Raw genomic sequence first — 13,792 nt, forward strand, 5'->3', positions numbered from 1 at the left:
TACTTGATGGCCAGCTAAGTGTATCTCCACGCGTGCTTATACAATTCCCCTCCTTTTGCTTTGTAGATATCATACCAAATTTACCAAATAAAGTTAAAAAGCGAGTTAAAAGCGATCCTGACTCGGCGACCTTTTCTAAAAGAACACACCAATATACCTGTTTACATTCTGAGAAACGCTCCCATCCAAAATGCATGGGTTTACATTTCATTCTGTGCAGTACAAATAAAGTTGGTCAATCATGCTCTGGGACACGATTCAATAGATTAATCTTTGTGAGCATGAGCACAAAATGTTTTTGAGGTCTGCTGAAAAAAACAGGGAAATCAGAGTATCCCTAATACACTACATTTACCCTTTGATGCATTTGTTGTTTTGACACATACATAACTAGAGGGTGCACTGTAGTATCTACACACACCCCTTATGTAGTCAAAGAAAATATCCAAATTGAAAGGCTATGGTTTAAATTTCATTCTATGTAGCACGAAATAAGTCAGACAATCATGCTCTGGGACACGATTCGATTAATCTTCGTGAGCATGAACACAAAATGATTTTGAGGAGGTCTGCTGAAAAAAACAGGGAAATCAGAGTATACCTTATACAAAGCATTGACCCTTTGTTGCATTTGTGGTTTTGACATATGAGGAGTTCTTTTCCAAAATGCTATAAATCCATTTGAATAGTTTTCAGGAAAATTACATTTTCTACCTAGACCCACATATTTTGTTAATATTCAAATGATCCTGTTAAAATGGTTGGCACAGTCTGAACATGCTGAACAATAATCTTTTAATCAAACAACAATATTGTTGATTATAAATTCAAAGTTTATTTTTATTTTTTCCAAAACACTATAAAATCCATCATTTTTTTTCTTTTTTTCCCAAAAACGCTGTAAATCCATTGATTGTTTATGTTGTTGTTTTTTTTAACAAGAGAACATGCAACATACAATATCAGGGACTCATCAAGGTGTTAGTGACGTGGTCCTGCTGCCCTGGAGGGTCCACCAGACCTCCACACTCTGGGCCACTCACTGCTTCCCCTAGTCCGACAAGGGGAACCATTTCGGCCTCACGCGTGACGTGGTCCCACTGCCCTGGAGGGTCCACTACACCTCCACAATCAGGGCCACTCTCTGCTCCCCCTAATCCGACAAGGTGAACCATTTCGGCCACACACACGACGTGGTCACGCTACCTGCAAAGTTGTCCTGCTGCCCTCACATGTGAGGTGGAGATATTGCGTTTAGGCAAAATTAGGTTTGGTGCTTGTCGCGGTTTGGAAAAAACTGCATCTTGCGGTACATTTTAAACAAGGAAATATAGCGATTTGGCATTTAACGTTGATGGAGCAGTGAATAGGTCTAGTACACAGCAAGATTGCATGACACACTTTTTTTTGGTTTATTCGTAGCAGCTATGAATGTCTCCATTAATGTGGAAAATGCATTGACGTCGTCATCGACGTTACCTCCTCCTCCTAATGGACAATGCTCCGGTAGGTGGTTTTATAGGTGGTTTCAGTCATGCATGTTTTTTCTTTTGTCTACCAAACGTAGCCCATACAACAGCAGTAGGTTGTGTTATTAGTTATTATAGTCATACTCATGATATTATAGTGATCAATGATCAAGTTTAGTCTATTACTACTAATGCTATCTCTACTTTCTTAAAAGTTCTTACCATTTGGAACTTTCATTCTTCAATTGAAAATGCAAACGTTTTTACATTCCCAAGTTACTGTGTGAAAATACATAACAGAAATTACACTAACTTCTTAGAGGCTCAGGTTGTCATGCCTAGTACAATGTGCAGAATTATCTTGCTTCCTAAGAAACGTAAATATGAAAATGTGTAATAGGCTACATATTAGCTTAGTTATTTACTGTACACCATAGTTCCAACAGCATAGGATTGATGAGTTAATGAATGAACGTCCACTTTCTCTTACAGCCTCCCAACCCAAGGTGGTATTGTCAGCTTACAGTTTTTCTCAATCGTTTAAACACGTTTTCTGAAACTATAGCTAAATTTCTCATAACTCTAAACACCAAACTGAAGAGTTTACCATTTTGTCAAAACTCCACAAATCTCTTTCAAAATGAAATACTGCACTCAAAACATGTTCTCTCTTCTCAAAACTGATTTTTTCCCCAGCAAAACGATAAACACAGCTATCATATGAATATCTCTTAGAGAGCATCAATTAAACACTGGTGTGATAGTTTTTCACAATTGTTTAAACACATTAATTTGAACATCAGACACAATGTGCATAACCTGAAACTCATGTACCAACTGCCAAACCAATTCTGCTGAACTCCAAGCACATTTTCTGCTTTAGACTCAGATTCCCATTCCAAACCACACATTTTTCACAACACTACACACAATTCTCTATATCTTGCACACTCTTCCTGAATTCCCTCTCTTGGTGTTCACACAGAACACACTGCCAATCACATTTCAAAACTCCAAAGGCTGTTGTGCAATCTGCAATTTGCTATAGAAGGGTCACAGAAGAAAGACATGACACTAGATAAGTACAGACATAGAGTAGTATCACTCTATGAGAATGTTGATAATGGTGATGATGATGAACATCATTATTCTCATTATGGTTATCATCATTATTTAGGATATTATCCATCTTATGGTGGAAATGTACTGGATATGAGTATTGACCCTTATGGGTATGTGTAGGCGTGTATGTATGCATGTATATATGAAGAGTTTAGATGCAAAAGCCTCTAAATCTGTCTGACCACTTTTATTCTGAATTACCATTTTTTAATCAGGCCTCTATGTTCAAGTTCAGTCATTTTATTTTAAAGGCAATGATAAGGTTATTAGTTAATGATTTTTTTTTCCAGAAATGTCACTTTAGCCTTTTTATGTTTGTTTTTGTTTTTAACCAAATTTTATTCTGTTTTGCGTCAAAACCAGCTAAATACACAGGTTTTTTATTTTTTAGGAAAAACCTCTAAATCCACGTCTTTGGACAAGACATAGTAAAAAGTAGTAAAATCACCTAAGATGCATCAGAAAACACTGAACACTGAATACATACTGAATACATTTTCCAACAATAAATAAATAAATAAATAAATAATGAAAATAAATAAGTGAAAAGTGGTCAAGTAAGTTCATTTCTGATGTTTGGGCATCAGATTCAAACATAAAAAAGCTAATTACATTAAAATACAAGAGGCTGACAAGAGGTAATGAAACATGGAACTCATCTGGCATGAAATTACCATTAGATTATAGTGTAGTGTTTGATCATGTACGTGAGAACAGTGCAACATTTTCTGATAAAAACTCTGGTACAAACACAATATTAGATTAAAATAGTATAGAGTAAAATCAAGTACGTAAGAACAGTGCAAAATGTTCTGATAAAAACTGATGAAAACTCATTTTCTGATAAAGACACTTAAGAAGGCACTCATTCATCCTCAAGGTCTTGTTCAATGTCCTTGTCACCAGCACTTGACAGGACATTGTCATAGAAGTCCTGCACAGCTCTTGGCACTCCCAACTCACCCAGCAGCTTCAAGACATCAGTCTTCTTGGCTTCTGTGACGCAGTTCACATCAGGAAGAGGAGCCGGCTTGAACTGAGAACACTTCTTACCTCGCTTCAGGACAGAGTGCTGACAAAATTCACCAGCAAACAAAGGCTTAAATCCAAGTTTGTCACCACAGATTTTCAGTACTCTTGCTTCGCTAATTTATTTTAAACGATCTCTGTGATCCTGTGAATGTGGCTGCTTCTTTTTTAAAATCTTAGCACTGCCAATCCTTTCCATATTGATGGACGGTGCCATGCTTCCGCAGAATGTTGCCATATTCCTCTGACAACAGAATAGTTGGCTGCTTTCTGATGTCCTGCTCCACTCTTCCAAAAACCTGGTCCGCTGGAAGAAAACTGTGCCCTCTTATAGGAAGATAATATGTAATGTCAAGCTGAGGGTAAAGCTGGGATCTCAGTGCAAACAGCATTGAAAGAACATTTATGTATGGATGTATGGAGTCTAGTGATGGGAATTTCGGCTCTTTTTAGGGAGCCGGATCTCTTGGAATGGCTCATCAACAAGAGCCGGCTCTTTCGGCTCCCAAACGGCTCTTCATATTACCGCTTACTGTATACCTTTTATAATGATGCCATGCAGTAATTCCGACACTAATTTTGACACGTGCACGCGTGTTGACCTCCGCTCTCTGTCCACATGGTGCTGAAACACTGTGTCAAAATGAGCTTAAGTATTGACATTTGACATTTTTATTTAAACACACCCCTCACAAAACAGCAGAGCCTAAAATCGAAATAAGGACAATCAAAACACAGTCGCCCTGCCATCACCTTCACCAGTCGTGGGTAGACAGAGGCCTTGGACTCCCACCAGCTCAACGGGTCTGCCGTTCTTTGTATGAGAGGCTCCTCAAGATAGGATTTAACCTCGAGCATCGCATCTGCTGTGGGATTTCTCCTCGTAGTGTTTTCTGTTGCTCTTGCATCAAAAAGCCTCCAAACAGCTGAGGTTTGTGGCTCCACTTCTGGTTCCCTTGCTACCTCATCTCTCTCTTGGTCTCCTGGTGGTTGTGCTGGCTGGATGCTAGAGGTGCATCTTGCTGCTGTTGCTGTTACTCTTTGAAGGGCCTCATCAAATGCTTGGTTGTTATTGAAGGTCAGCCTTTTGAACCTCGGGTCGAGTACAGTTGTCTATGAGAGTACATTGTTAAATTCCATCCTGTGGAACTTTCTGTCCATGGTTGTACAGAGAACAGTCACCATCTCCGTCACTTTCCCCGTTGTCACTTGGGTCTGGTGGTAAGCTGTTAGTTGCTGCAGACCCCTGCACAGGAGTAGCATTTTGGAGGCTGTCACATAGCTGAAAAAAGAGAAAATTGTTATGATATTTTAGTCCAGGAAAGGCTGCCGAGACAGGATCGCTTTTAACTCACTTTATTTGGTTAAGGTTATTGGTCTATTGTCTATCGTCTATGAAACAAAAGGAGAGGGATCGTATATAACACGCGTGGAGCGTCTCTAAGCTTTACATCTAATCGATACGCCGCCCAAGAGATTCTGATTCAAAAATGGCGGAGTCCGAGTTAAATAGGCAGGTAGAGGTGGGCGTGTTCTGTGGCTTTAAAAGCCCGCCCCCTTCATCTATGACGCAAGTCTTACAGCTTATGTTATGTTTACTCAGTATTGTGGCTATGGGAGAATATTATGGCTGAAATGTTACAAAACAGTAACTCAAATGAAAATGATGCTTTGTTTGTGTGGTATATGGACTTTGCTTTGTTTATTCTTGTTTAATATGACTGACATGACCATCTTAAATTATTAATATGTAATTATAATATAATAAATATTTGAATAACAATTGTCCACTGTACCTCTCTGCGCTGATTTCCACAGTGACCTGCTCAAAGGGTTCCAAAACAGTCCATGTCTCTTGCAGTTCCTCCCATTCTTCTTGGCTCAGACCATCAACAGATGCATTGATAACGGCCAGTGTAGAGACGACTGCACCCTTGGTCTCCAGAACCCGTTGTAACATATAGAACGCCGAATTCCACCTTGTCACACAGTCTTGCTTGAGCCTCAGCTCAGGCATACCCATTTGGTGTTGAGTAGACTTCAGCTTCTCTGTGGCTTTTGTGCTCTTGTGGAAGAATTCTACTATCCCCTTCACTTTGTCAAGAGTGGGCTTCATGACCTTCAGGGCATCTCTTACTATCAGGTTGATTGTGTGCGCTAGACATGGGTGGTGGGTCCATTTCAGGATTTTAATGGCTTTGGTTATGTTTGCTGCATTGACACTGACACAGCAAACAACTTTAGTGTCAATTTGCCACTCCTTTGTCACTCTTAGCAGTTCCACTGCCAAGTTATCTGACGTGTGCCTGTCGCTAAACTCAAAACAGTCCAGAAGACAGGACTCCATTTTGTAATTTTCGATGAAGTGACATGTAACAGACATGAAAGAAGTGGTGGTTCTTGATGTCCAGCAATCAGTTGTAAGGCAAACTGCAGTAGCTTCTTTAACCCTTTCTTGCAGTAAAGCACGTTCTCGATCATACAGTCTTGGAATCATTTTTTGAGAGAGTGTTTTCCTGCTTGGAGGAACATACATAGGATTGAGAGCCTGTGTGAAACTTCTGAATCCCTTGTCCTCCACAATTGAGAAAAGTTGGAAATCGCTTGCAATCATTTTAGCCAATTCTTCATCAACTTTGTTTTGTCTTGCTGGGGTCATAGGTTTTGAAATGAATTGGCTTATAGAGCTCTGTGCTGCTGTTGGTCGTATACTACCTGAAGCATGGGGGCCTACTGTAGTAGCAGCAGCAAGAGGTGGAGTATTAGAGGCTCTGGCAGAAGCAGGCATGCCAGCCTGCCTCTGTTCTTCCAACTGAACAATTGGATGCACAGTCTTCAAGTGTCTGTGCAGGTTGTGAGTGGATCCTGCTCAATATGAAATCTTACTATTGCACATTCTGCATTTTGCCTTTGTGTTCTCACACTCATCAAAATGCAACCAAATGCTGCTTCTTTTCTTTGACTCATTCATCTTGTAGGCTACTCGCACTCGTCTCTCTCCTCCTGTCAGTCACAGGCAACGTGTATCGCAACGTGCATCGCGCGGGAGCGTACCTATGCCCCCCGGGTCCTATGTTCCCCGGTCGCGATTGTGTTTTTCGTAGGCGGAATACAGGAAGAGTTCCGCCTCAAGCGCTAGGATTGGACAGGCAGCCTGTCAGGCAAACTCACACGCTGACTCCTAACCCTAACCATAACCGTAACCCTCAGCCTAACCCTAACCATAACCGTAACCCTAATATTCATGATTCTTCCGGATTCCACCTACGAAAAACATATTCGCTCCCCGGTCACATAGCGGGGAACATAGGACGTGAACATAAAAACGTCCCAATAATATACGTAAGCTAATAACTAATACTTAACTAATATATTAACTCACACTTTACAGATCAGTTGTTAATAGTTTGTTAACCATCTACTAATACCAGTGAAACTTTGTAGAACAGCAAATGGGTGGAACAAGTTCAAGGTACAGAAATTTGATGTGATATTTAAAAAATCAATTTTTTGTACCTCAACCTTGTTCCACCCATAGGCTTTTCTGTGTACTGTATTTTACCAAAGAAACACCACAGATGAAATGTTAAACATTGTGTTTAATGTATAGAAAGACATACTGAGCCATCACATGGCAGAACAGCAGTATACAACAGTATACAAACCCATGAGGTTTGTGCACTTTTTGTGCAGGACATGAAAACTAAATAAATCAAAATCAAGCCATTGGCATTATTGATATGAACATGTCTTAGCACAACTTGGACCCTCTATACTTAGTGAACCAGACCCGAGCTACAACCGAACTGCTCTAGGGCACCATCCCACAGTGACACAACACCTAAGCTTTCTTAGACAGAGCAATCAGTTTCCCCTTTTTCTTTTGATGTTCAACATCCCTCAAAAGGTTTGGATCATTAATCAACACTTTCAGACATTTTTTTGCAAAGTCCTGCAGTCGTTGCTGTGGTGTATGAGCAACCAGCAACTCCTTGTATTTCTTCAGGGCCACAACAGCCAGCTCACAGATCGGGGCATTGGCGACAATGGTGTTTCGGTCGACACCGACCTTTCGATATGCTACACTCAGATTTCTTCCTTTCTTGTACGCCTTAAGGACTTTCCTGTATCTCTTGATGACCTCCTCAGGATGACGTGCTGAAACAGATAGAAATGTAGTTAAGTATAACAAACATACAAGTAGTGAATCGACACAGGGAAACACACACATAGATGCAAAGTGGTTGCAAAAAGTAATGAAGATTACATGGGCACAGAGCAATTGGAGGGTCCAAGATAATATACCCACCAGGAAGTTCATTTTGGAAAATAAACTTTATTTTACATTTTATATTACTTTATATACCACAGCTTACATACAGAACAGGCTGCCAACATCTCTCCTCAAGCAAGAGACACCCTACGAGAGATGGTGTGGAAAGAAACCTGACATGAGTCACATGAAGGTGTTTGGCTGTGTTGCTTATGCACATATCCCAGATGAAGAGAGGAGAAAACTGGACAAAAAGGCTGCAAAGCTTCGTTTCGTGGGATATGCAAACAATGCCAAGGGCTATCGCCTGTATGATGAAGAGAAAAGGAGGATTCTAACTCATCGTGATGTCATCTTCAATGAATCAAACTTTGACTGGAAACAGGAAGCGGAAGTACTCACCTCAGAGAGTGAGATAACCATGAGAACGGAAGAAAGTGAAACACAAGCTGATGAGGTTCCTGTCGATACCACAGTCAGAACAAGCAATAGAATCAGAAGGACTCCAAGGAGATTTGGATATGATGAGTATGCTGATACAGTGACTGTTGATCATCATGCCAATATGTGTTGTGTGACAGAACCAATCACACTGAAAGAAGCAATGATGAGTCCTAATGCTGCAAAGGAATGGCAGGAGGCGGCTGATTTGGAATATGAGTCGCTGCTGGAAAATGAGACGTGGGACTTAGTGGATTTACCAAGAGGAAGAAAGGCAGTAGGATCAAGATGGGTGTTCAAAGTCAAGCATCATAGTGATGGACGAGTGGAGAGATACAAGTGCAGACTCGTCGCCAAGGGCTACTCACAGATGTATGGTGCTGACTATGATGAAACGTTTTCACCAGTGGTACGATTCAGCTCCATTCGTACACTACTGTCCTTTGCTGTCCAAAACAATCTACATGTGCACCAAATGGACGTCGTAACTGCATTCCTTAATGGACACCTAGAAGAAGAGATCTACATGGAGCAACCAGAGGGATACATCAAACCAAAGCAAGAACACCTGGTGTGCAAACTGAAGAAGTCAATCTATGGACTGAAGCAGTCTCCTCGCTGCTGGAGCAAGGCTTTCACAGGGATAATGCAAATCCTGTAGCAACTCCTGCTGATGCCAACATCAAATTGAGGAAAAGTGATGGTATCAGTAAGCCAGTGCACCAACCTACTTATCAGTCAATGGTTGGAAGTCTGCTGTATGCTGCAATGGCCACATGACCAGACATAGCTCAAGCAGTGAGTGCTGTGTCAAAGTTCAATGCAAATCCAAATGTTACATATCTGACTGCTGTGAAGAGGATATTTCAATACTTGAAAGGGGCAGTGAACCTTGCTCTCAAGTATGAGCAGTCAGACTCTGGAGCTTTGATTGGATATGCAGACGCTGACTGGGCTGGAGATCAGGATGACCGCCGCTCGACAACAGGCAACATATTTCTACAGAGTGGAGGAGCAGTGAGCTGGCTCAGTAAGAAACAGGCAACAGTTGCAATTTCCACAGCAGAAGCTGAGTGTCGCACTTAGCCAAGCCGCTCAAGAAGGTATTCGGCTGAGATGATTACTGAGTGATCTCGGAATGGAGGCTATATCCACAGTGATCCTGGAAGACAACCAAGGAGCCATCGCAATCGCGAAGAATCCTGTGGACCACTCCAGGACTAAACACATAGACATTCGCTACCACTACATCCGTGAATGTGTGCGGAATGGACAAATAGAATTACGATACTGTCCAACAAATGACATGAAAGCAGACATCTTGACCAAGCCACTGACTAAACAGAAGTTTGAATATCTCAGGGGAGAGATTGGACTTTTGGCTGTCTAAGAGTAGACTTGTAAAGTGGTTGTTTATGCTTGACAGGTGAACACCGAACGCTGCCTGGTCAAAGCAAGTCTGAAAACAACAAGCAAGGAAAAAGAGGAAGTCGTTTGTTGTTGTTTAAAGATTTTTTTTTCCTTGACATTTTGTGAAAGGGAGCACGGCTCTGTAATATTATTTAAAGTGTCAATGCCATTGTAAAATTAAGTGGGAGTGTTGTTATACAGTAATTTTACCAATAGATGGCACTGTTGCTTTTTATTACCTCTGCTTGTCAAGTTGTCAATAAAGCTGTAGCTATGTTGTTAACGCTGTATGCTCAAGCACGCTGATTAAAAGTTCACATTAATTCCAATACCCTCCTCCAACCGGTAAGCCTCAGCTTGTACCCACTTCTTTCCCCAGTTGGGCTCCCTTTTCTTTTTATCTTTTCATGCCAAACCTTGTGTTCATTATAATAATAAAGTGTTGTGTGTTATCATTGAACTCTGTCTCCCGCCCTCCCTGATTGAACAAACCTGAGTGTCCTTTTGTCAAAGGTGATAATTGACCTTTAGTACGGGTCCTTAGGCCCTAACCCAAGGTGGCGTTGTCGGTAACAAACAAAAAGAGAAAAGATCTTCTGATACATAAATTAGTAATGCTCCTTGTGTCACCACAAACTTGGCGTTGTCGGCAGGATCTCAACTCAGTGGAGGCGGGCGTGTGTTCTATGTTTTCTCTCTTCATTTTTGTCTTTTTGGTTCTCAGATTGCCAGATGTGTGAGTGTGAATGAACGGCAGCTTAAGGCGAACCAGCGGTGAGTATTGTTTTTCTGGTAGCCGTAGCATTAGTGTTCTCAGCTTGGTTGTAGCTTTAAAGAAATGGAGGGAGAGCTACAGGAGTTGAGGGATTTGGTGGCACAGTTGAGGACAGAGAATGACGTGTTGCGGCAGGAGCAGGCTGCGGCCATGCATGGTTCTAGTGCTGCACCTTCCATTACTGCTGAACCTCTCCCAGTGCCATCCGTTCTACCACTCTTGTAACAGAGCAACTGGTCCTTGTACCCCGAGATAAGAAGTGTCCCGTTTTTAGGGGTAGGTCAGGTATAGGGCTAGAGGAGTGGATTGAGGAGGCTCAAGCCTGCATGAGGGCTCGTCACCTGTCCACATTCGATCAAGCGTTCTTTTTGTTTGACCATTTGGAGGGAGAGGCACGTGAAGAAATAAAATATCGCCCGATAGATAGAAGTGATCCAGCTAAAATCATTGCGGTTTTGCGAGAGCTTTATGGTCGTTCTGACTCGTAGGTTGCTTTACAAGAGGCGTTTTTCTCAAGGCGACAGCAAGTGGGGGAGACCCTTCAAGAGTTCTCCCTTGCGTTAATGAGTTTGATGTCTGCAGTTAAACAAAGTGGTCCAAGCAAGATGCCAAATGCAGACGTTTTGTTGCGCGATCAGTTTATTGAAAATGTTATTGATGGTTCCCTTCGCCGAGAACTAAAACAACTCACATGCAGGCAGCCTACCGTCTCTCTGCTGGATGCTAGGGTAAAGGCAATTAGGTGGGAGCGAGAGGGATTGCCAGGGGGTGTGCGGGGCCGAAGCCACTCAGTACCTTCGATGATGGGCTTGCAGTGTGGTGTTCGGACTGCTCCTTCCATGGCTAGTCCACCCCAGGCTTCAGAGTTGCAGGAGGTGAAACAGATGCTGAAGCTCCAACAGGAACAGCTTAACTGCTCGGCTGCAGATCAATCCTCAGCGTAATCATTCTTCTTACCGTGGTCCAGTAATCTGCCGGCGGTGTCAGCAGCCTGGCCACTTTGCCAGGGAGTGCAGAGGGGAACGTGCCCCTCCTCCACCTTCCGTTTCTGCTTACTTGCCCGCTTCTAGGCGGGATCCAGCTCAGCATTTGGGAAACTAGCGCCCGTCGAACTGCGGAGTCAAAGTTCGAGGGGGGTCACCACAGGCTCACCAGTTAGGTTAAGGGATGAGGGAGAGACTAGGCTAATCAGTGTTTGTCCACACATGGACATGGTTATGGGGGGGAGTAAAGGTTCCTTGCTTAGTGGAAACTGGGTCCATGGTGTCCACTGTCAGGGAAAGCTTTTTTCGGCAACACTTGGAGACTTGGGGCCAAGAGAATCTTCAGTCTTGGCATTGGCTTCAGCTTCAAGCGGCCAATGGATTGCCCATCCCATACCTTGGCTACTTGGAGCTTGAAGTCGAGCTCTGTGGTAGGACTTTGCCAGGGTGTGGGCTACTGGTCGTCAAGGATCCTCCAGCTGATGTATCTCCTTCTGCCCCGGGTGTCTTGGGGATGAACATCTTACGAAGATGTTATAGCACCTTGTTTGGGCAACATGGCTCTGCCCTGTTCAATCTGCCCACCGTTACCGAAGCACCAAAGTCTGTGGTGCAGGCATTGCAGAGATGTCATCAAGTTTCTCTGACTTCCCCTTCTGATGTCATTGTCAAGGTCAAGCTGCGAGGCAATTTACTTGATGAGAAAGGAAACATAACTATACAGCTCATATTAGTATACGAAAACAATGGTGGAATTAAGAATTTTGACTGTCTGTCCAATAGACTGTATAGAGGTCTGATCATGATAACCTAAAACTACCTGATTCTGACTGACCTGGCAACCCTACACATGTTGTTAATGTAATGCTTGGTGTTGCTGAGAGGGCAACAAGCAAGGAACATGATGTTTGATTCAGCGCAGGCACTGGTTTGACTGATCCCAAACTGGCAACCGCGATGATGACGATACGGTACATGACGAAGCTAAACGAAGCTCGCTACCTTTGTCCTACATCACCTCTCTCCCACTCTCTCCCCCAGGGCCGGTTCTAACTCTTTAGTAGCCCTAGGCGAGATTGAGTTTTGCGCCCCCCGTTCCCAGAGCGAGCGGAGAGATGCCCAGTTAATTGACATTACTATACTAAACATCACTGAAGACACATATTAACTGATTTACCTTTACTTTGCTTAGCAGTTTTTTCACCCACTTAAATTCAAAATATGAATTTTAACTTTCACCTCTTTTAAATGTGATAGGAAAAAGCAGTTCAAAGGGTCAAGACTCCAGCAAAGTTATTGTAGTAGTAAAATAGTAGTAGTAGTAAAATAATTGGGCTAATCATGTTCAAAGAGGTATGAATGCATACAGGATGAATGCATACAGTTGCTTGTTCTCTGTGGCAAAACTACTCCATCAACCGCAAAGCAGGGCTTTTGATCCTACTTAGGGCCCCCAGGTGTACAGGGCCGGTCCTGTCCACTTTACATACACAAACTACTACATAAAAACTACACAAAAACTGCTACATCAGCATATAAGATTACAGCAAAAAACGCTGGAATTACAGGAAGTTTGGTGAAATTGTCTTTATGGAATTTACAGATTTTTTTAATTCAAGAACCCCATGGTTTTGCATATGTGGATGAATGTGCATTAAATCCGTTTTAGCAGCATCTAGAGCATATGCATCAGACAAACATTCAGGTTATGATTATTGGTGAAGTATGATATGATAATATGGAATGGGGGGCTGCAACCATATTTATGTATTATTATGTATTAGATCGGCTCAGTTATTACATTTTCTGCCGAATCTGCAAACGATCTAATGTCACTCTGCAGATCAGGCTGGCCCCAAAGCTGTTTTGATTCAAGAATCCCAGAGTAAAAGTCAAGCCTTGTTTATGATACTGTGTAAAGTGCTCTCCGTAGCCACGGAGAGCCCTCTCCATCATCTTAAACCCTGTCGGAGACCCCCTCCGTAGCCACGGAGAGCCCTCTCCATCATCTTAAACCCTGTCGGAGACCCTCTCCGTAGCCAACGTGTGCCTCCAAAAGATGTTACTATCCGTCGAGGCTACTCAAAACGATGGAAACTGCAGGGCTGTCATCGGTTAGCCAACGTCTCATTCCAAGTTATTACATTATTCGCTCAACAACTTTATTACATTATTGGCAAGTTATTAAGTTATTGGCTTTATTTCATTTAAATTATTATGTTATTGGCAGTTATTATGTTATTGGCCGTTATTACATACATATTGGTTGCTACAGGGTCTATGAAAGTAG

The 13,792-nt window shown here is 42.3% G+C and overlaps 1 pseudogene across 1 annotated transcript; it reads right to left on the reverse strand.

Moving 5' to 3' along the window:
- Positions 1-3,456: 3,456 nt before the first annotated feature.
- LOC311343981 (zinc finger BED domain-containing protein 4-like) lies at positions 3,457-6,003 on the reverse strand (annotated as a pseudogene). The gene is made up of 3 exons: positions 5,417-6,003; positions 4,374-4,902; positions 3,457-3,663 (listed from the first exon to the last, which is right to left on the reverse strand). The product of its transcript is annotated as a zinc finger BED domain-containing protein 4-like (transcript).
- Positions 6,004-13,792: the final 7,789 nt, after the last annotated feature.

This window comes from Micromesistius poutassou (assembly GCF_964030765.1).
Source record: "Micromesistius poutassou genome assembly, chromosome: 5".
NCBI classification, from domain to species: Eukaryota; Metazoa; Chordata; class Actinopteri; order Gadiformes; family Gadidae; genus Micromesistius; species Micromesistius poutassou.